General features: G+C 40.9%; 1 long non-coding RNA gene across 1 annotated transcript in view; it reads left to right on the top strand.

Moving 5' to 3' along the window:
* LOC128077651 (uncharacterized) overlaps positions 1–19,489 on the top strand; it is a 30,132-nt gene extending 10,643 nt beyond the window's left edge. Inside the window, exons 4-9 of the long non-coding RNA XR_008205111.1 lie at positions 1,629–2,706; positions 3,975–4,253; positions 5,561–5,609; positions 6,943–7,122; positions 7,862–16,963; positions 17,888–19,489. This is a non-coding gene — a long non-coding RNA (uncharacterized LOC128077651). The remainder of the gene's footprint in view (positions 1–1,628; positions 2,707–3,974; positions 4,254–5,560; positions 5,610–6,942; positions 7,123–7,861; positions 16,964–17,887) is intronic.
* Positions 19,490–21,359: the final 1,870 nt, after the last annotated feature.

The raw sequence follows: 21,359 nt of genomic DNA on the forward strand, positions 1-21,359 counted from the left end.
TAGCAGAGGTAGATGTGTTAAGTCAAAACTTCTCATAGCACTGGACCCACCTGGTGGGTACAAGGGTCCCTCAGTGCAATGCCATTTGTACTTTGAGCTTTGTTTGTGAGGACCAAGGCACACAGGAACCCAGCGAGAGGGGCTGCCCTGGTTTTCTTCTATTCTTCTTTGGTGTCAGCATATTCACCATGTTTGCTGCTTCTCACAAAAACTCATCAGCTGGAAACACATCCAGAAATAAAACATAGCTCTGAAAGCAGCACTACTGCATGCAGGACTGAGTGGCAGCTCACAGTTCCTACAGGTTTTTGGTTCTACTCTGTCAACCATGTTAGAACCAAGGGGCAAATTTGTAAAGAAATGTAGAGGAAATGAGAAATTAAAAGGTCAAATCTGGAAAAAAATGTGTCTTCCACTTCTGAAGCCAGAAGACAGATGCAATAATAATACAACTTTTGGAAAATGTGGAATAATAATAAAAGTTAGATCTATTTGAATCTCCAAAGGTGGAGACTGCCCAGACCCTAACCTAGAGCAAAAGGGATTAGAAAAAAACACACTGATATTTTTTTCAACACATCAGACAAAACCACTGTGAGATTGAGAATGGAAGCTGAAGCTAAACAAAGTCAAACTGGAAGAAAGGTGACAGCCTTAACTTAATAACAGCCCATCACTGCAGGAATTTCTCATGCATGGTTTCCCCAGCACTTAATTTTTTAAATTTCTTTAATTTGATTTCTTTATAAAAGATAGGCTTCTACTTACTATTTTAGTCTGGCCTGTACTATGTAGAAAGCCAGATTAAATCATTATAATATTCTCTTCTAGCCTTAATCTACATGTGATTAAAAACATGTTACGTAGTTACCTGTTCCTATAGAGATGACCATCTCCTCCCCATTCAAGTTGATATTTTCAAGTCATCAAATGAAACTAACTGAGACAAAGTGTGCTTGATGAAACTGTGCTTGTGTGACATCTGCAAGTCACAGCTGTGTCTGTGGGGATGTCAGTAAGTAAATATTGAGGCTGAAATCCTAAAACACAACAGATACACAGCCAGCATGGTGTCCCACAGGTGGGTGCAGGCGTGCCATGCACTGGAAGGGACAACCAACCCTTCAGGCCTTTCCTGTATTCCACTGTTTTTCATGAATATTGAAGATGGAATTTTTTTTTACACATTTATAGTAGCAATCACGTGAACCCGAGCTCATTTTCACAAACAAAGCATGCCCAATCAACAGTCTCATTTTTTTTTCTGCCTAATGGATATTAACACAACAATTTTTGCAGAAAAGGTACAGGTGGGTTTCACACTCCTTCTGGGCCCCACAACAAAGACTTGCAGGTGTTTCCTATATCTTTGTGGTTATTTCTTTCAAACAGCATCTGTTGAAATGCATCTTGCCTCCTGCTTAAAATAACCCCGTTGCTTGGCAATGCAGGGTGTTTGCCTTAGCCTTAACTGCCCACCCACGCTGAACATTTTATGTTATTTAGATCGACCAGGGGCACAATGAGAGTCTTTGACCAGCAAGACTTCCTTCAGAGTGGGAGGCTCTGAAGGGGGAAAGGTGACCTAGAGATGTGGTAACATTTTTCACCTCCACTTCTCTTTCCAGTCGGGCAGCCCCGTCATAGTTGGCACCGACCGTGCTACCACCTGCCGCCTCCTCAGCGTCCCAGCAGAAATCCACACAAAACCTGGCTTGTCTTTGGGTAATTCCACTTGTAAAGTAGAAGCAGCTCACTTAAGCATTGCACACGGCATCTTATTAAGCACCTTGTGATATGTAAAATTAAAACAACTGAAAGAAAATTTCTGAAAATGCTTCTCTACACTTTGTGACCACAGCTGACTTGTATCTGGTGAGGTTTCCTGGGTCATGAGTCCATAGTTCCCATAACCTTTTGGAAAATGTCTGATTTAACTTTATTTTGCTTCAATAATAACTACTACTGCTGTGTTAACCAATCAAAAGAAAACAAGTGGTCAAAGCAAGACCTAGAAAAACAGATCCAGGATGATATAGATGTAGGTTGAACATGATTTGGTTCTGAGTGCTCAGCATGAGCTATAACTAATTATGACTAAAATCCCCTGGGCAAACTGATCTAGATGTGGTGTCCCTATTCATTGCAGGGGAGTTGGCCCTTGGAGGTCCCTTCCAACTCTAAAGGTTCTATGATTCCATGATTATGTGATTCTAATTCAGACATGCAAAGTAGTCTGGGAGGGAACTGAGAGTCAGGTGGTAAGGCTAGGCCGTACAAATCTACCTCAATCTGTGAATTTCATTGTAGGAAGAGCATTAGGTTGTTTTAGGGTTTTTTTTTTCCTAATTTCTTTTTTATTTCTTTTTAGGGTGTTTTTGTTGTTGTTGTTATTGTTATTGTTGTTTTTTTCCTTTAAGATATGATTTAGACACCACTGGGAGTTACTTCGATGTTGCCTTCCAAATTGAGTGCTTTTATTTTTTTAATACTGTAGTGGAAATGCTGAGTCACAGCTTGAAGCAGTGATTGAGCACCTGGTGGGAAGGCAGGGCCAACCCAGGGGAGCTCAGGTGTATGCAATGCAGCTAAATGACCAGAAGGGCTGGAGCCAGGATTCACCCCTTCCCATCCCTCATTTAAGGGCTGGCAGTGGAGACAAGGTTATCTCCCTGGAGGTCTGTGCCTACCTAAGGCTTTCCAAAGGTAAGTAGAATTTAATTTTTCTTTGTTTTTGTGTCTATGTCTGCTGCACTTGGGCTTGTTCTGTGTTTGCTGTAGTCAAGTCATTGCTACTCTGCTATTATTGCTGTACTTTCCATCACATTATAGCATTACAAATATCATCATGTGTTGGATAGGCCAGCACTTGCCAAACTAGCCAGTTCCTTCAGAAGCAGTGCCCAAATTCAGGCAGGACCTCACTAGCACTTAATTGCTCTTGGAAAATAAACATTTTACCTCATATTTTCTATGCTCTGCCTAACAGCATGGTAAGTTCTGCTTCTCATGCATAAAGAGAGATTAATGAGTGCTTTAGTACCCACCCTGTCTTCAGATAGCCCTCTATAAATAGGTGGGAAGAATTGCCACTTGGTGTCTGCCTCTTTGCCTAGGATAGGTAGTTTGTTTGAAATAGATTTCTAACTTTTAAATGGTTTATGCTTGATGAAGCAAGTTCCATCTTTACTGAGTAATTTTTAAAGTTTTATCAGTTTGAACAGTCCAGAGGAAAGAGCACTGGTAACTATGACATCTACCAGCATGCTCCTGACCTGGAAGAACAATACTACAAAACTTCCCTAGCAGAGTAATCCAAAGGGATTTTTTTCTTTTCCCTTATAACTGGCTCAGATAGGAATTTTATTTTTGGTATAATAGATTCCTTGAAGTGTACAGCTCTGCAGAGCATATGCTTGTTATTTTTTACTTTAAAAAAAAAAAATAATAATAATAATTGTATTTAACTCATTTCCAGGTCTGCTAATTCCAAGCAGCAGCTAGACTCAAGAATGAGGGCTTCTAACGTACTGGGATGTTACATATAGGATTCCTAAATTCTCAAACTCTTCTATAATTTTCAGAATGGTAGTGCAAATAATAGAAGCTTAATAAGAGTTGATGTAGGCAGCTACCATATTATCAGGTGCTTATAACCTCTGTGTCCATATTCATGAAACTGGATGCATTAATGGCGCTATGCCCCAGAAGGGTAAACTTTGGTATTTTGTGTATCCTCAGATGTTATTTCTTAATAAAGACTAAAATAATTGGAATAGATGTATTATGATAGATTAATGAATAGCATTAATCTTTTCCTCATGACTACCTTGGTCTTCAGAAACACACTTTTGAAGATTTTTTTTTTTTTTTTAAACATCTCAGGCCTAAGTATTTTAATGGTTGTACTTGTACTTTCTTCATAGAAGGCATTTAGTAGCTTTTTGAAATGTCATTTTATTCACAATGTACAGGTTAACTGCATTTAAATTACTGCTAGATAAACTGCCCACAACTTGAAATGAATACTGGATGAAAAACACAGCATGTTCTACTCCCTTAAAGTTGTTCTGCATAATTTTTAACCAAGTTTTGGATGGAAGAGGTGAATTATTGCACAGCATATAACTTTGGGCCACACACTCAATGCTGCCACCCATAAACGTCTTACCTCATCTTGAAGGACTGGTGACACAAGGCTGTGCCCGACATCATGCAGGGGCTGTGTGATGACTGATTCCAGTGAATGAAAGGTAATGTTCATAACCACAGGCTCTTGACCTGGTGGTGACCCACTCGCTCTCCTTTTAAGAGGCTTCTATGAGGGGGGGGGGGGGGGAACCCACACCAGAGCACTTGTTTGGGTAGTTTTCTGAGAGGCAGGGGAATTTCATCAGCCTTGAAAGAGATTTTCCTGAATCTAAGTAAGGTTCCTACATTTTTTTGGATTCGTTATACCTTTGTAGTTAAATTAACCAGAATGGCTTTCAGATGCCTATGTAGTCATTTAGGAACAATAGTGGCCATTCTATCCTGAGATGCACTAAAAACATGGAACAGCTCTTTCTGTAGCATGGAAGCAAATGTAGTGCTGGAGTGGTCTGGATGAACACAGAAACACTTGGAACAATATAACCCAGGGGTTACCTCAGTCATCTCAAACACTGCAAATCTCTCCTGGATAGCTGAAATTGGGAAAACAGCACGAGACAAAGGAACTAAAGAACTATCAGTGGGAAAGTTAACTCGGGTGAAAAATATCTCCAGTAAGAGATTATGGAACTGAATTGACTGCAAAGTCAGATGGTTTAAACTTTACAGATCTCACTGATGGAACAACAAACGGAAGACAAAGTGTGGGAAATATACAAATTAACACTGTTGGAATATGAAGTGAAAGCAGGTACCCAAAGGTGGTAGAGTCACTGAAAGGGCATTTCTACACACATTCCCTTCAGAGGAAATCCTATTGTTATTTCTGAGTGAGTCAGCCAGGGTTTATTTCACAGAATGAGCACATGTGTTTCAGAAAGCCTTTCCAGTGTGATGCAATGAAGATGGAGCAATTGGGCTGATGGGCACCAGCTGGGGTATGGGCAGTGCCTTGGTTCTGCCATGTGAGGCTCCTGCCACCCAGCAGCTGCATGGGCAAGGTGTTTTTCTCTGGGGTTTATGCTTTGATTGATGTGTGCTAAGAACAGAAGGTCTGTATTTAGGAGAGTGGGAGACAGAAAAGGAATTAAGCAAAAGAGTAAGGATTCGGGGGCTTACAGTGCAGGTTTAGAGATGAGAAAAGAAAACACAGAAAGACAAGAAAACTCCTCAACATGTTAAAGCATATCAAAAGATCTATATGAAAAGGATACGCAGCCATTGCATGGCTCGAGTTGGCCAATTTGTTCAGACTTTGATAAGAACAATGCTGCTTCAGTAATACAAAAAGCATGTTGTCAACTGCCCTACCTGAGAGTTCATATTCAGGTCTGAGAAACTGTGGCTATGTTTTTTGAAAAGCAGTGTTAAGGGAATGGTGGCAACCACCTTGTGTCTTTCCTTCCAGGGAGGAGGTATCAAGGATGCTGAAGAAGGAATGTACCACTTGTCTGCAGGTCAGGATGCATTACGTGACCACTTGGTGGTCCACAGTATGATCTGGGACAGAGGAACCACATAGAGAACAGAAAGATAGAAACATGCTTCCCTCCATTCTCTACAGCTATGCAAAAAACAATAAATCCTTGAACGTCCTCCAGTGACAAAAAAAGTAAGTGAAGTACTGTTACAATAGTTGGGACAGAGAAAAGATGGGTTGTAAAGAGATATAGTATGAAAAGAAATATATATTTTCACAGGTACTGTTACGCACACATACTTTCCCAAATTGTTTTTAATTTGATCTCAATTAATTATGTCTAGTCTCCCACTTGTCAGCCGTGAAGACCAATGTACTCCATCAAAGTCTTTTAACTTTGTGAAGAACACTTTTCTGAGCAAGTCTTCTCCATAACATTTTGTTTATGTTGTGTGGCATCTTAAGCAATGCTTTGTGCTTTCCTGATTTTAGAGCTTTGTGAACAGAATGCTTGGACCTGCAGATGTTCACCCTCCTACAATTGCTGGCCTCTACTGCAAATTCTTGCTGCTCTCTTGTCCTTGGGAAAGGCCTTAAATATACAGGCTTATCCTAGTGATTTAAACACAGCTACCTATGGATGTGATGGAATTCTTTTATTAGCAGTCTTCTAGTTAGGACTAGATGGATATCTAAGAGCAATGTTATAGCTCAAAGAGAGAGAGGTGCTTGATACAGAAATTACAGGGTCAGATTCAAAGGCTGGTGTTGTGTGGGAGGTCAGGCAAGGTGAGCATGTACTTCCAACCACTGCATCTGCACTATAAATTTCAAAGCTGTCTGTAAAACTAGGAAATGCACAAGGAACTTAATGCAAAGTGTTTACCTTTCCTTTTGTCTGAGGTGTAACCCAACGTTTTGCCTTTCCACCACATCATTGGGAAAGGAAATTAGTTTCCCTGCTCACTGAAATTATTTAAAGCAAATTCTCAGCTACCATGTACTTGATCATAGAAACTTTCTTAACCCCAAAGCTCTCTTGTTTCAACACTTTTCTCCAACAAGAATTCCACCAGAAACAAAAATGATTTCTGTTTCTTACCTTTCAACCCAGGACTCCCTATTCAGCTCTAAATGCAATCCTAGGGGAGAAAATTTCCCTCTCCTTTTTCTTCCTTTAGACATTTACCTGTTTTCATCTGGTCTTTCCTAGCCTTGATCCTGAAAGGAGCAGGTTCACACAGTGCTCAGAGTATCACCCTACACAGAAGAGTGTGCCTGAGTTTGTTATATCCTCAGAGAAAGGATGGAGCAGATACATATATGCATAACACAGACAATATTGATATTATTTATATCTCTTTGGGCAGAGTCTGGACAGAAGAGAAAGGGACAGTAGAAAATGGGTCCACTTCATCTCACTGGACGTGTTCAAAGGTGATAACAAAGGCTGAATGAACTTGGCTGCTGCTCTCCCCACCTACAGCCAAAGACTGAATTTGGTGATGGCCTTCCTTGATAGCCAAGACTGTCAGCCCAAAAGAAATGCTGTGAGTTTTCTAGTAGTGCAGTAGCTTCTTATAACTTCTTTTACAGTGAGGATAGTGAGGCACTGGAACAGGCTGCCCAGAGATGTGGTTGATGCCCCGTCCCTGGAGACTTCCAAGGCAAGGCTGGATCAGGTCCTGGGTAACCTGATCTAGCTGTGCTTGTCTCTGTTCATTGCAGGGGAGTTGCACTAAATGACCTTTTCTAGTCCCTTCCAACTCTAAGGATTCTATGATTCTAAGTCCTATAGACAAATCTTCCAAATATGAGGCAAGGGGACTGTGTTTCACTGTGCAGAAAGTGTAGGCTCACAGCATGCTGGGTCTCATTGTACCGTCATGTCTGAAACTTAAGGAAGCTGACAAAGAGAAGGAAAAAAACACTTTACAGAAACACAAGTCTCAAGGTTTGTAACAAACTGGAGAAGTGCCAGGTTATTATGAAACAGAAGAGGCTGAAAAATAATCACAGATCTGATACTTGCAGTATCTAGAAAAGAGCACGTTCAGAACACGGCACTGGGTTGGGGGGAACTGGAGACTGAAATCATATAACTAAACAAAAATGGAGTCATACTGGCTACCTGCAAAAAATACAACTGTAATGCAATCTTGGGAAGTGCGAGCTGCAAGCTGAGCGAGCTCAGAGGGGGTGGAGGTGGCTGCCCAGATTTCCTAGCACTGTGCCTTTATGAGCTGAGCACTTCACTGAGCGTGTTTTCTTTCGTATTTATTTTCACAGAATCAGCCTGATCTCACGTTCCAAGAATGAAACCCTGGCATGGAAGTGGCATATCTGCTAGTTAATGTCAACATTTGATGTGCAGTCAGAGAGCAAACAGGATTTCATATTGTGGTTAAAAAATGGAAATACTATCCGCTTTAATTCTAGTTTCTTTGTGTTGGATGTATCAGGAGTCTCATAAAATAGTAAAAGAATTTAATTTTTACTTGCAATTATAAGAAGCAATATATATATAATACAATGTACCTACTTCTGCAAGTACAAACAATATGTAAAAATCTAGCTAGTAATGAATAGCTTGAAACATCCTTTGCAGAAAGCATTATAATAAAAGACTTCAGTGACTTTGTTTAACACTCAGCTACTAAGAAGGGGAAGAGAACACTTGACTGTGAATGAACTTCCCTATAGCAAAAGGAAATTTCTCCCTGATTTACAAATAGGCACAGAGAGACTAAGATATCATGTAGAGTGGGTGCAGCTTGCTGTCCAGCTCTCACCAGTCCTGTGTAGAAAGCAAATTAACCCATGTGCTTTACTGTCCTCCAGTCTTCTGGACAACAGATCACAGGAGATCATGTTTCAAGCAGTGATGTCCCAAGTCTGGGAAGAGCTGAGCAATGGGACTCTCACTGCTGTAGGAAGGCAGTGCTCAGAACCACAGGATAGTCCTGGGCTCCCAGGGACAATAATGAATGACAACCATCACTGGCACAGCACTTCTGTGAGTCTCAGAGCAGAAACACCTGCCACATATCCCACCCTAGCAGGGAAATGGAGCTGGTGACCTAGCAATCTTTTCCACCTCTAACTTCTGGGTCTTTATGAATCGTCAGTCACACCTAGGTGTGATATCACTATAAAATCCCAGTCACGTAAGAGAGCTGGCAGAAAGCTTTGGCTTTCTGCAACTCTGTGGTTTTATGCTTAGATGTGTCCTAAATACTGAAAGAATGAAGTAGACTTTCAAGCATCAGTGTTGACAGTTGCTTTCAGAGATGTTCAAACAAAATCCAGTCACATAGACAGCAAAACCAGTTGCAGCACTAACATGGCTTTTTATTCTTTTAAAAAGAAAGCCATCCCTATCCAAACACACCTGTGGTGTGGAGTGACTGATGCTGCTCTTTTTCAAGATGTTGGCATAGTTCTTTATAGACTCATAAACCCATGGAAGCATTTTGGTTAGAAAAGACCTTCAAGATCATCAAAGTCCGACTGTCAACCTCACCTACCAAGTGCCACCACTAAACCACGTCCCTTAGTGCTGCAGAACATCCTCAGAGCAAACAAGAGTGCTGTGTCCAGTGCCAGCTCTATACTTGGGTCAGTGGCAATGATTGGCTTCAGATTATGGGGACATCTGCCTGATTGCTGTAATCTTAACACTGGGGCAGAGCTCAGTCTTCAGTACATTTTTCTACACAGTATGTTGTGTTGCAGTTGGAAAGTTTCTTTCCTTCTTCTCCTCTTCTAAAGTCATGCAGCGGGAAAAGAAAACATGGGAAACCGTGTCTTCAAATCGTACACCTATACTTCATCTTGCTGTATAATCATCACAAACATTTGGTGGTGAGCTGTACTGTATCTGTGTTTTGTCTGGAGTTTGGAAGTGGTTTTAACGATTTAAATCGCGGTGAAGAACAGGGCCGCTCAAAACGCAGAGCTGGAAAGCAGAACCGCGTCAGCATCTGAAGTATTTTAAAGTAGATTTTGGTCCAGGTCCCGCTCCACTGTGTCCTCATGTTGGGAAAGTATATTCAGAGCTGACATGTCTTTCCCAGGTGTTTTCTACTGGGACAAAGTGCAGAGAGTGCAGTTAATCATGAGTGCATTCAAGTGTCCTAAGGTCTTTGGGTGAAAGCTGTTAGAGACATTGAAAAAGTGTTTAATAATCACAGCCCCATGTCCTCAGCACAGGCTTTTTGGGTTCACAAAAGTTCAAACACCTTTTAAGAAATTTAGGCCAAAACGTAAGCAGGCCAGAGCCATACAGCAGTTGTAATTGCAATGGGGACAACACTTTGCTGAACCATTTTCAGGATCATGACTACTTGCTAAGATGCATGCTGAGTGTTGCTGCTTTTATAAACCACAGCAGGTTCAAAGGTACTCTGAGCAGTTTCCTATAGTTGACATAGAAAGATATACTTTTTTTTTCTTCCCAATTGTCTCACTTTTAAATAGTTTCAATTGGAAGGGCATATAACAATAATCCCCAAGAGGATTCAACATTGGGTCTTTCAATGGACTGTCAACACATCCTGTTCTTTCTCATTTGCTATATATGTCACTAAAAACAAACTGGACATATAAGGTACCTGCCTTTTTTCAGCAAAATTATGACTCATGGATGACAGTAAAAATACCCACAAGTTTTGTAACAACTATGAAAGCTGCAATCCCAGCTAAAAGAAAGATAAATTTTTCTCTGCTCTCCATTTTCCTGCCTTTCTGTTGGTTCCTCAGACCATCTTTAGGGATAGCGTTGTGGCACACAACACCGAACTCCGTGCAACAGGCTGCTATTGTGCTAGAGCTCTGTATGGAGTGCTATGGCCTAGCAAGGGAGATGTGAAACTCACTAAAAAAAAGTTGTATTTGTGAAATGTTTTTGGATTACATAAAAACATTGCAGAGGATTTTATTGCCCCTTGTTGTACCAGCTAAGAGTTACCCAAACCGTCCACAGATGGAAGAAGAAAGGTTTATCTACAGCTTTTGGAGTAGTTAGAAAGAAGACAGATAAGCAAACTTCTCGGTTCTCTAAGAAGTAGAAACTAAGAGCAAAAGGATTAGTACTATAGGGAAACCAACACACACATGAGGCCCAGTGTTCTCTCTTGCATTTAAATACATAAGCACTTGCAAGTATCATAGCTATGCACTATTTTACACCAACTGCACATGTTTCTGGTTGGTATCCCTTTAGTGCGACAAGCTCCTTAGCACAACACTGAGCAATACCTCAGTGCTGGTTTTTTTCTGCCACAAACCAATTAAGTATTGAGAAGTTAATCATTAGCCGGCCAGTTGTGCACTGAGACAGACTCCCTTCTTTGTCTTACGGTGTTATTAAATGCCTTCTTCTTTGAAATGCCGCATAAAAGTGATAGATGCCCTTTCTTTACAAGTCAGCCATCCAGGCAAGCGATGTTTTATATAAGTTCAGCCAACAAGAGCCCTCCTTGTTTAAATATAGAAGCATAGGGCAGATAAGGCTGAGCAAACCACTGCTGCCATGAGCCTGGGCTGCAGATAGGGGCTGGGGGCCGGAGGGCACTGCTGCACCAGATTTCACCCAAGAATTATGGGGTGGGGACAGGATACGATGCGAAAAACAAACTAGGATGAGGCCAAATGGTCATGTATATTTGCACTAGCACGATGGAAAGCTATCAGCATCTCCTAAGGACGTTTCATCGTTTTGAAGGGCAGTTTGGCATGGATACTGCCATGGAAACACACAGTTGTACAAGCAGATGAATGAACAGGGAGATGAAAAAGCAGGACTGAGTGAGACAGCAGAATGTTCCCCTTCCCAAACCACTGATCATCTTCTCCCAGCAGCAATGCTTCCCCACATTTTTGCTAACTAGCTTTTACAAGGTAAAATTGGTGCTCAGGAGAATAATGCTCACTTTGTTTGCCCCTGGTGGAAACACAAGGCCGTCAAGGCAGGGCTCAGCTAATGTATAATCTATATTTACATGTAAAAAAAAAAACCACCCTTATTTAGGCTTTTGATTTATAATCCCTAGTTTTCATAAAAGTCACTCATTCCCAGTGAAAGAATGCAGAGTAGATTTATAGGATCTGTATTATGCCTTAAATCTTAATGGCATTTCTAAAGCACTTTTATGAGTCATCCTGAGAAATGCTTTCCCTCTATTTCCAAGACATTGTTGTGTAAAAACAGATCCAAATCTTTACCTTAAAAGCAAGATTATTTTAGCCAACCATGCTTGCATCAACTCCACTGCAATGCTAAACACTCTGTCTGCAATGTCTTTATAAGCCCCTATTTCCAAGGGTTCACGGCTTGAATGTAAAATGCACTTTGTACTATGTCTGATAAGTTCTTTAACCTACATGAGTGGTGAATTTGTTTTCACCATTATAGCCAAAATAAAATAAATCTTTGGAGGTATCTGTAGGAAGGAGCTGGTGACACACTGGAACAGGTTGCCCAAGGAGGCTGTGGATGCCCCATCCCCGGAAGCATTCGAGGCCAGGCTGGATGTGGCTCTGGGCAGCCTGGTCTGCTGGTTGGTGACCTGCACATAGCAGGGGGAGTTAAAACTGGGTGATCACTGTGGCCCTTTTCAACCCAGGCCATTCTATGATTCTATGATAAAAGGCCTGATGCTGCGCCCTCCCCCTGTCCCTCACACCATGTTCTTTGCTTTGAGATATGAAATACACAAAGCTCAGGTTCAATCAGAAGCAGCACCATCTGATCCCAAGTACATTAATCACATGCACACATACAGAAGTGCTGGCTGGGCATTAACAGTGCCATGCCAACTCTCAAACAGCTCTCTGTAGAGCCAATATCCTTTAGATGGAAATTTAAATGTGTTTTGAAGAAGTGAAGAGTTGAGTATCATAACACGGAACGGTACAGAAGCAATTTCTTAAACATTTTTTTAGGAAGCCAAGTAGCAACTAGTTCATGCAAATATGTTATTGCAAACCACAAATACGTATGCTCACTGATGAGATGTTTCAGCAGGACTATTCCTGATACCAAGTGCACCATTTAGCAGATGTATCAGCAGAAACTAGGTCCTCAGTGAGTGACGAATTGCGTAGATCTTTGTAAAGCATCTATCCCCTTGTTAACAAACATGTTGCATCTTTTGGAAGAGGCCAAGAGAACTGACTCCAAATGACAGAAACAACAGTATGGGATCCAAAGGAGTAGCACCAAAGTCTTGTGAGCACACACTTGGCTGATTCCCCTTTGCCTTTGACTCTGTATTCATGGCTTCACAGCTCATCACCTACCTCTGTTGCTGAAGCTGTCTCTGCACAGAATAGTCAAGGGCCTGGATCAAGCAGCACAATCTTGGGAGAAGTGGGAGCTAAGGAGGCAAGGGAGAGCCTGTCACCCACCCACCATCAGTCTACTACGGAAAATGCAACAGCAGATTGTGAATGAAGTTGTCCAACCTAGAGCAGGTACAGTGATAGTCCAGAAGGAGGCAAGAGCTCCATGGGGGTGACCAGGCACCACACAAATGTTTCAGAACCTGAAAAAGATACAAGACACAAAAACAAGATCTCCATATCAATGTTTCTGGCATAGCTCTGTAAATTCTGCCTAAATGTCATTTTAGTTATGTAATTTTTTTAATTTATTTTTATTTTTATTTTTTTGTCAGGAGTCTTCCAAATAAATAACTTTTTTTTTTGCAATATAAATGTGAACATATCAGAATCCATGTCATAATTCAGGCTAACCTTCCATATTTTATTTCACTTTTTTATCCTGAGATTTTAGAGTTTTCTTTATGATGAAAAAAAATTTAGAAGGTTTGATTTTTGTTTTCTTTTTTGTTGTTTGGTATTCTAAACTATGTTATTTAACCTGAACATGCTCAAAATGAATGGGAAATACTTGCGTTCCACACAGCATTATTGTATGCTATGTATCAGGTACAACCAATAGAGAAAGACAAATAACCTGGGAACAGCAAACACTTGCAGTGAATTATGTTTCTGAGAATCCTGAATCACATTTCAAAGTGCTCAGAATATTATCCCACTAAATCAAGTATTTACTGTGGATCCAGTCCTGCAGCCTCCATTCGTGTGAACAGTCCCATCCATAGTAAGAGGACTGCAGAGGTAAAGGCCATTCCTGAGTACATATTTTCAGAATCCACTGTTCTTTCCTTACATGCTTTAAAATTAAAATTTTACATTTGCAATCACATTTTCTATGGCAAAGAGATTTTCAAACAGTCTCCGTTTCCCATCTGGTTAATCTTTACAGATAAGATCCATCATAAACACAGACATTACGTTTTGGCAAACATTTGGATTTTTTTCGATAGTTTTTCTTCGAGTCAAAAAATGAAATCATTATTTTAATGTCAAAGTAAGCAACAATCAAAGTCTTCAAACTATGGCATCACATTGTGATCCTTAGTATTAAAAAATACCTCTTCAAAGAATTTCTTAATCAAGAGCCATAAAGCCTAATGACTTGTAGGTGTTAATATTCCTGCCATGTTTTGCATACATACATACATGTCACTCCTAAGGCCATAGAAGAGGTCAGCATCAACAAGCAAAGAAACTCTGAATTTCTACCTCTCATATTACCACCATTAAATAGATACTGATATTTGTATATAATCTGTTAAGATAAATTCTGAAAGAAGAAAGAAAGAGAAGAAGAGGAGAAAACAACCCCCAGGGGTTTATCAACAGAGCTCAAATTACTTCCAGGCATCCAACGTCAATAATATACACATACTTACACAGGTACCAACACGAGACGTGATTATTCAGTATTCAGAGTTCTTGGCTTTGGTCAGCCAAACAGTTAAACAAGTGCTGAAATTGGAGTGTGTGAGGAGCCCTAGTGAAACATCAGATGACTGCCTGCCAACCACTTAAGGCTCTGCATACTGCTACTGCAGAGTGTGCTTTTGCTGCTATTCAGCTATTTTCAACGTTTGAAGTTAAAACACACATTGAGCACAGTTCCAGTTCTTTGTTACTCCACTGAAGCACGGGAGGTGGAAAAAAAACTTCAGAATTCTCCACTGCTATCCCCAGTGCAGATCAGACTGTGATATCCATGGCCAAGACTGAAACTCATAGCAGGTAACCCATGGGAAGTGCGTGTTTATAGCCTCTAAAACCCCAATCTCCAATGGCGAAGGCAACCAAAGCCCTTAGGAAAGCTCCTGGAGTTTAGACACAGACTAGACTGCAGAAGCACAATCTTGCACTAAAACTCAGCTACTCTTTCATCTCAGCCTACTCAATGGACACATCAAACAGGCAGATGTAAAGCACCCTCCAGGTAAGACCCCCTGTGAAATACTGCAAAGCAAGAATTCCTGTCTGCTGTCTTCATCAAGCGTCCCGCCAACTACTCACTTTACCTTCCAGAAATGCTTATTATTAGATGGAATAGGTCCATCAGAAGAGGTTGGATAAATCCTCTCCCAAAACAGGGAGCCATCCAGTGACAAAGTACTGCCTCCAAAGACAGATGGTGGAGGGCCACATCTTTTCACAGAAACAGAGGAGTGTCAAAGGCCCACTGTTCTTACATTTATCTCATCATTACAAATAACCAGAGTCAAGTGCCATAACATGCCAGTACCAAAGCTTTTCCTCATAAGGTCAGAGGAGCAGGCTGCCCCAGAGGCTGTGCTGTCTCCACCCTGCGAGTTTTCAACACCAGACAGCACAAAACCCAGCTGCAGTTTCCAAATGACCATTGTAATGAAATATTGTATTTTCAAATGCATATTTTATAGAAGCAGGAAATGTTTTTCACCTTCGTTCTTTCCACTAGCTCAGGAACATGCTTTTTCCCTCTTAGCAAAAGCTTTTAGCAGTTGAGATGTATAATCTGTGTGGAGGACTTTACGGCTGCGCACGGCATAATGCCTGGATGTCAACTGAGACTCAAAAAGCAATGTCTTTTCAGCTGCACTAGACGATGTATTTGATACAGACAGTAAGCACATTTAATGCAGACAGAAAATTGTATTGTGGGAGGCCATGAGAAGCCAGCCTTACTCTGTTGCCTTTGGACAATCAACCTACGCTGTTCTTAGCATGTGTGTGTCTTTCTTTAAAAAAGCCTTGTCTGGTGTAGGTTACAAAATTTGCTCTGGCATTTTCTTTTTTTTTTACTTCAGGACGCCAAATGACAAAGATATTATCACACATCATGTTGGTTTGGCTCTGAGATTTAGTATGTGTCTTGTTCTTAGCCTAGCTTTTTCTTCTTTGTCACACTTATGCTATCCAACTGGAGACTGTTCACCAACCTCAATAGACATGTCTACATGCTGATTCACTAAGTCACATATATTTGTAAATGTATTAGCTGGCAGCTAAGAAGTTTTTCTTGATCACAAAGAGCTGAACATTCTCCTAGCAGAGATAATTATCATGGACAAGTAGGGGCAGGCTATCAGCTACAGACACTGAAATGCATATTACTTGTTGAAGCACGAGTTACTCTTGCTCTTGAATTGCATTATCTCATACATTCCTCTCTTGAAAGCTTCCTTTTATTAAGTATATACCATGTATGCCTTAAAGCTAGCACTCCCTTTTTGGCTTGATCCAGTTTGGAGTACGGATAAACCACTTCAGAGAAAACGTCTGGAGATGATGAGAATAGTATTGGCTAATGCCTTGTGCTCCTGACCTTCACTTCATATCCCTGTGCTGGCTCAAAGTCTGTTGATCTGGTTACAGGATCACAAGCAGATGTTGCCAAAGTCTTTTCTGATTTACTGAGTCAGCAACTCAAGGTGTAATAAGGTTTAAGCCTGAGACTCCATCCCAACTGCTGAAAGAAATGAGGGGAGAGAGAGACAGAGGCCAGAAAGGGGAACTTCAGTTAGGAATGACAAGAAAACAGGACTTCTGAAGAGTCATTACATTCAGAAAACCAAATGTTATCTGTGAATTCCTCCCCTCCCTCTGCAAAAAAAAAAAAAAAAAAAGTAACTGGGAAGCAAAAACTTCAGGCCATGTACTCACATGGTGGTCAGGTGCTCACAGGAACATGGGACTGCTGGGCTGCCCATTTGGCTTTGGTGTCTTCACCTGACCGCGTTGCAATCCTAAACAAGACAGTCTCATCATAAGATCTGCTTTTGGAATCAGATGCATTGCTATGAAAAAAAAAAAAATCAGTCCAAAAAAACCTGCATTTTCTTATCAAAATGAATTTTTTTTTTTAACTTTCACCTGCTGACCTGCCCACTCCAGCTGAGGGTTACAGAAGAGAAGACTCTCTCTGGACCATGAGATCCAGCAAACATCTCTTAACAGAAGTACAGACTCATTGAGTGATCAGAAGTTACTTATTTCCAGTACATAACATAAAAGGTATTAACTTGTATTGAATCATGAATTGAGCTTACATTTCACCACTGATACCCATTAGAAAGATAACAGGTCTAGAAAGACCATCAGAATTGCTGCTAAGGACAGGTTGGAGAGATTACTTTCTATCAATTAGCAGCATATGGTATGTTCTAAATGTAGCCTAGTCTAGACTTTTCTGCTTTGGGTAGATAACACAGCTGATCTCACACAAGACTGTTTGATGAGAGTCTTTACAGAAAGAATCACTGCTGTGGGAAGTTCAGAAATGATTTTCAGGATCTGAAGTACGATCAGAATGAAAATCTCAGCTCAGCTCTGAGACCGACAGGGGTAAAACGATACCTTCCTGAAGGCACATCTAAGTGGGGAGAAACCCACAACGCTTTGGTAAAACTCAAATGCAGTGCTTCAGGGGGAGGCTTCCACACCCCACTGTGCCTATGGAACAGGGCCATGAGCCAGTGGGGACAGGGGAGCAGGGTGAGTGGCACAGCTCCTCCAGCCCACAGCTGTCCAGCCCCACTCAGGTGGGACCTGGCCAATGCCCAGCATCCCTATGTTGGATCTGACACACAGAGATGCCCTTGGCTGCTCTCTGATGAATGGTAAGGAGCTGAAGCCAGGCTGATTCAAGCTGGAAACACAGCTTTTTTTATTTTTATTAATTATTTATTTTTAGCAGAAGCTGTGATTTTAAATAAGGATCTAAATCTGCATTGGGTATCTTTCTAAAAGATGAGTTTCTTTTAGCTCTTTTCTTTTTCATTTTGTGTGTCCTTAAGAATGTATTAATCTCAAATACGAACTTCATTTCCATCGTATCCTACTGTCCAGAGATGTCAGAGATCAGTTTAATTGCATAGACTGTCAAGACTCCCTGGGAATTATATGCTTTTTTTTTTTTTTTTTTTCTATCTCTCTCAGACAGAATCATCTTCACATTGAATAATTACTGCCAGAGCTGAATCAGAAACTGCCAAAGATGCAGGAAAGAATCCAACATTTTTCTACAAAGATTCACAGCAAATATGAATTCCCTTCCCTTTCCTTTTTCCTTTCCCTTCCCTTCCACCATAACTCCTTTCACTTCATTCCCTTTGAATAACTGACCACGAATGAATTTAGTGAGGGAATGGTACGCAAGAAATCTTTGGGCAAATCCTCAGCTGTTTCAATAGGCTGCAGTAAAGCTACACTCAGTTACATCCTGAAGATGCACCAGAGTGGATGTGAAAAGCTCTCTTGGAGATTATTCACCTCGTATGAAAGCAGCTGCTCCCATCAGCTATCTCAGCTTAAAGATTTTGGTTATTGAGTCAGGGGACGGAACAATGGTATGGGATTGAGCCCAAGCAATTAACTCTTCCCTCAACTTTATTACTGAATCCTGAACTGGAATCCCACAGAGAACCTGTAACAATCTTATTCAGATCAAAGCCCCCACTTTTTAAATAATGAGAAGTTTGGAAAACAAAATCAAAGAGCAGCCTATGATTCACACGCAGAAATTTTATAAAAACCACAAAAACAAAAAGCCCTTAATTGAGGCCTTTCAACCCAACCAAGTATTCATTCTGAGATAATTACTGCCATAAAACCCTCTGCCACGGAGACACCGACTAGAAAAAGTTTGAATTGCACACAGAACTTAAGGAAAAAGGTGGCTGGGATCTAACCCTGCTGAGACCTGAAAAGAAGGAAAAGTTCTGGGGGGAACCAAGCCTTCAGTGCAAGTCATTCCTCTGTAAAAACATGTCATCATTGAGAAGACGCTTCAAGAAAAGACTGGGGAAGATTTTCCAGGAGTAAACCAGGTACTCTTATAAATAAGAAACAAATGGCAACGCACATCACATGGGTAAATTGCCATGAGTAGCATTAAACATTGTCTTGAACAGATGAGTCAACAGCCGGCAATGCAACTGATTAAAACGAAAATTAAATTGTTTCTAATTCGTGGTGCATGAAGTGCTACAGTAAAAAAAAAAAAAAAAAAGAAAGAAAAAGAAGGAAAAAAAAAAAAGAGAAAGTCTTCTACTGTTGGGATTCCTCTGTTCTTTCAAGCTACAATAGGTTCTGAGCTGCACAACATCAAAACTGTCACTAATCTTTGCTCCAGTCCTGCCTGTTTGGGCACCTCACCAAAGATGAGGGCAATTCTTGGAGCAATGCAATGCTCAGTCCCTGCCGTAGTCCTGCCTCACAAATAGTTTGGTTTTGTGGTTGTTGGCCAATATCTGAAATGATAGAATTTCCAGACTGAAAGGGATCCACCAGAACCACCAAATCCAACTCCTGTTCACTCTCAATGTACTGATTGAGAAGCTTTAGACTGACAAAAAAAGTACACTTATGAGGTTCTCCAAAGATTATTGATTATTACTGCTAAGGACTTTCAGATGAAATGGCTTTAACATAACTTTTACTGAAAATTCTGTATGACAGAGAGCTATACTAAACAGGAACTATTTCTCTCAATATAGATATACTTCACAATGGTTGCATGGTTAGTCAAACATCCCTACAAACAAATGCAATTGCTGAAATTTTGAAATAAAACAATTATGGTCCTCTTATTTTCTGATCAACTCAATGATTTATTTTGAAAGACAGATACGTAGTTAACATACAAAGAGGTACCCCTCCAAATATTATGTTTGGTTCCTATAAAAATATTCCTGCTGTAGTAGGGCCAAAAATACATGCAATCTATAAAATATCTTTTTTTTTTTTTTTCCCTTCTTTGTGATATTACGATCAGTATTCTGCATATTATGCTAGGTTATATGGGTAGGTCCTGACTGATGCAGCCCAGCCCTGCACCCAGTTTTGTTGCTGGATCACAACAGAGGCTGAGAGAAGGAAGTTCATTCCTTAGACCTTTTTGTAAGATGAAAGCTATGAAAAGACTGCATCAGTGAACCCAGGACAGCTTTAGGAAAGAGCTCCCCTGACATCATCCGTTTACATCATCTTTGTTTATGCAAGCAATTTATTATTCTCCTGGGGTGCAACTTCTGTCAGTCTGAGCTGGCTTCAGACTAGATGTGCAAGTGAGAGATTCAGCAATACTCATTGCTCAGAGCATCTCACTGCCTCCTCAAGGTCGTGGGCAAACAAATGAGCACCACCACAGAAAGATGAAGTAAAACTAGGCAACCTGTTCCAGTAGTTGTGAGAGTAATTTCAATGTGGGACTCATCATGGGCTTTCTCACAGCTTTCTACCATGTTAGCTGAAGAATTCTATCTAGCAAATGAGATGCTTTGTATTAAGTGCAAACTTCACCATAGCCACCAACCGCTGAAAGCTCCAAGGGGATACACACGTGGTCCAAAGAAACCATGTCCTTCGCTGAGCTGGTGAATATATCTGATTCTCTCTTGATTTGAGCACGCAGGGGTGGATTCCTGCTGAACTGCTCTGCATTCAGATCTGTTTCAGGTAGGGCTGGAAGTGTCACTACCTGGCTGTGGGTTGGATGAGAGGCAGCTCCGGCTGGGTTCTCTCCAAAAAGGATGACACCATGTAGCCAGGAGACACACAGCAGGGTGCAAGAGTTAGGAAACTATAAAAACAACAACAATATTCATAATAGATTGATTAAGGATATCTGTTGTTCAAAACAGACGGCCAGTAGTGCTCCCAATGCTTCTTGCTTACTTAAAAACACACAAATCATACTGAAACTCACAGCCAGCTATTTGCTATGCACCAGAAATGCCCATTCCAGCAGTGCTGAGGTATGTAAATCTCAAAACGGTCAGAAAGAACTTTTCCTGTTGTAAATTTTCTGTGCTCTTTTCTTCCTCCCACACACACAGAATCAGCTTCTGTGATCCATGTTGCTTCGCAGGAGCGCTGCCAGCATTATGCCATGGGTTATTGGCATAAGCATCCACTGATTCTCCAGGTCAGTGAGGAAACACTCCTTTCAACACCTGAACAGAGCACACGCTTGCTGTGATTTCTGTGCTCAGTATTTTCTTGGAAGCAAAATCTCCCCTTTATTGTAAATAATGGATGACTAAGAAACAGTTGTTCAACACAGAAACAGACCAAACTAGACTGGGCTACAGCCAGCCACCTGAATGTAATAGATCTACCTGTCTGCATTAGAGGCAAGGTAATGCTTAACATTGTACTTATCATGCATCTTCAAGCATTTACTTATCAAGCCAAAGCAGATTTCAAGAGAGGGTTAGCCTGGTGCTTAAGCTTATCCCAATCTCCAACTTCTTATCGCATTATAAGAAACCTGGCTGTCCTCAATATCCTCCTTTTCTCCCTAGCAGCCTGCAGCCAGTCGTAAATCACACCGAAATCAGCTTGTCCTGCCTGGCTGGTTCCTTAGGGCTGCCCCACTTCGAGGACAGAATTAGGGGTAAAACGCAGC

The sequence above is a fragment of the Tympanuchus pallidicinctus genome, unplaced genomic scaffold (assembly GCF_026119805.1).
Source record: "Tympanuchus pallidicinctus isolate F22 unplaced genomic scaffold, pur_lepc_1.0 scaffold16, whole genome shotgun sequence".
Taxonomy (NCBI): domain Eukaryota; kingdom Metazoa; phylum Chordata; class Aves; order Galliformes; family Phasianidae; genus Tympanuchus; species Tympanuchus pallidicinctus.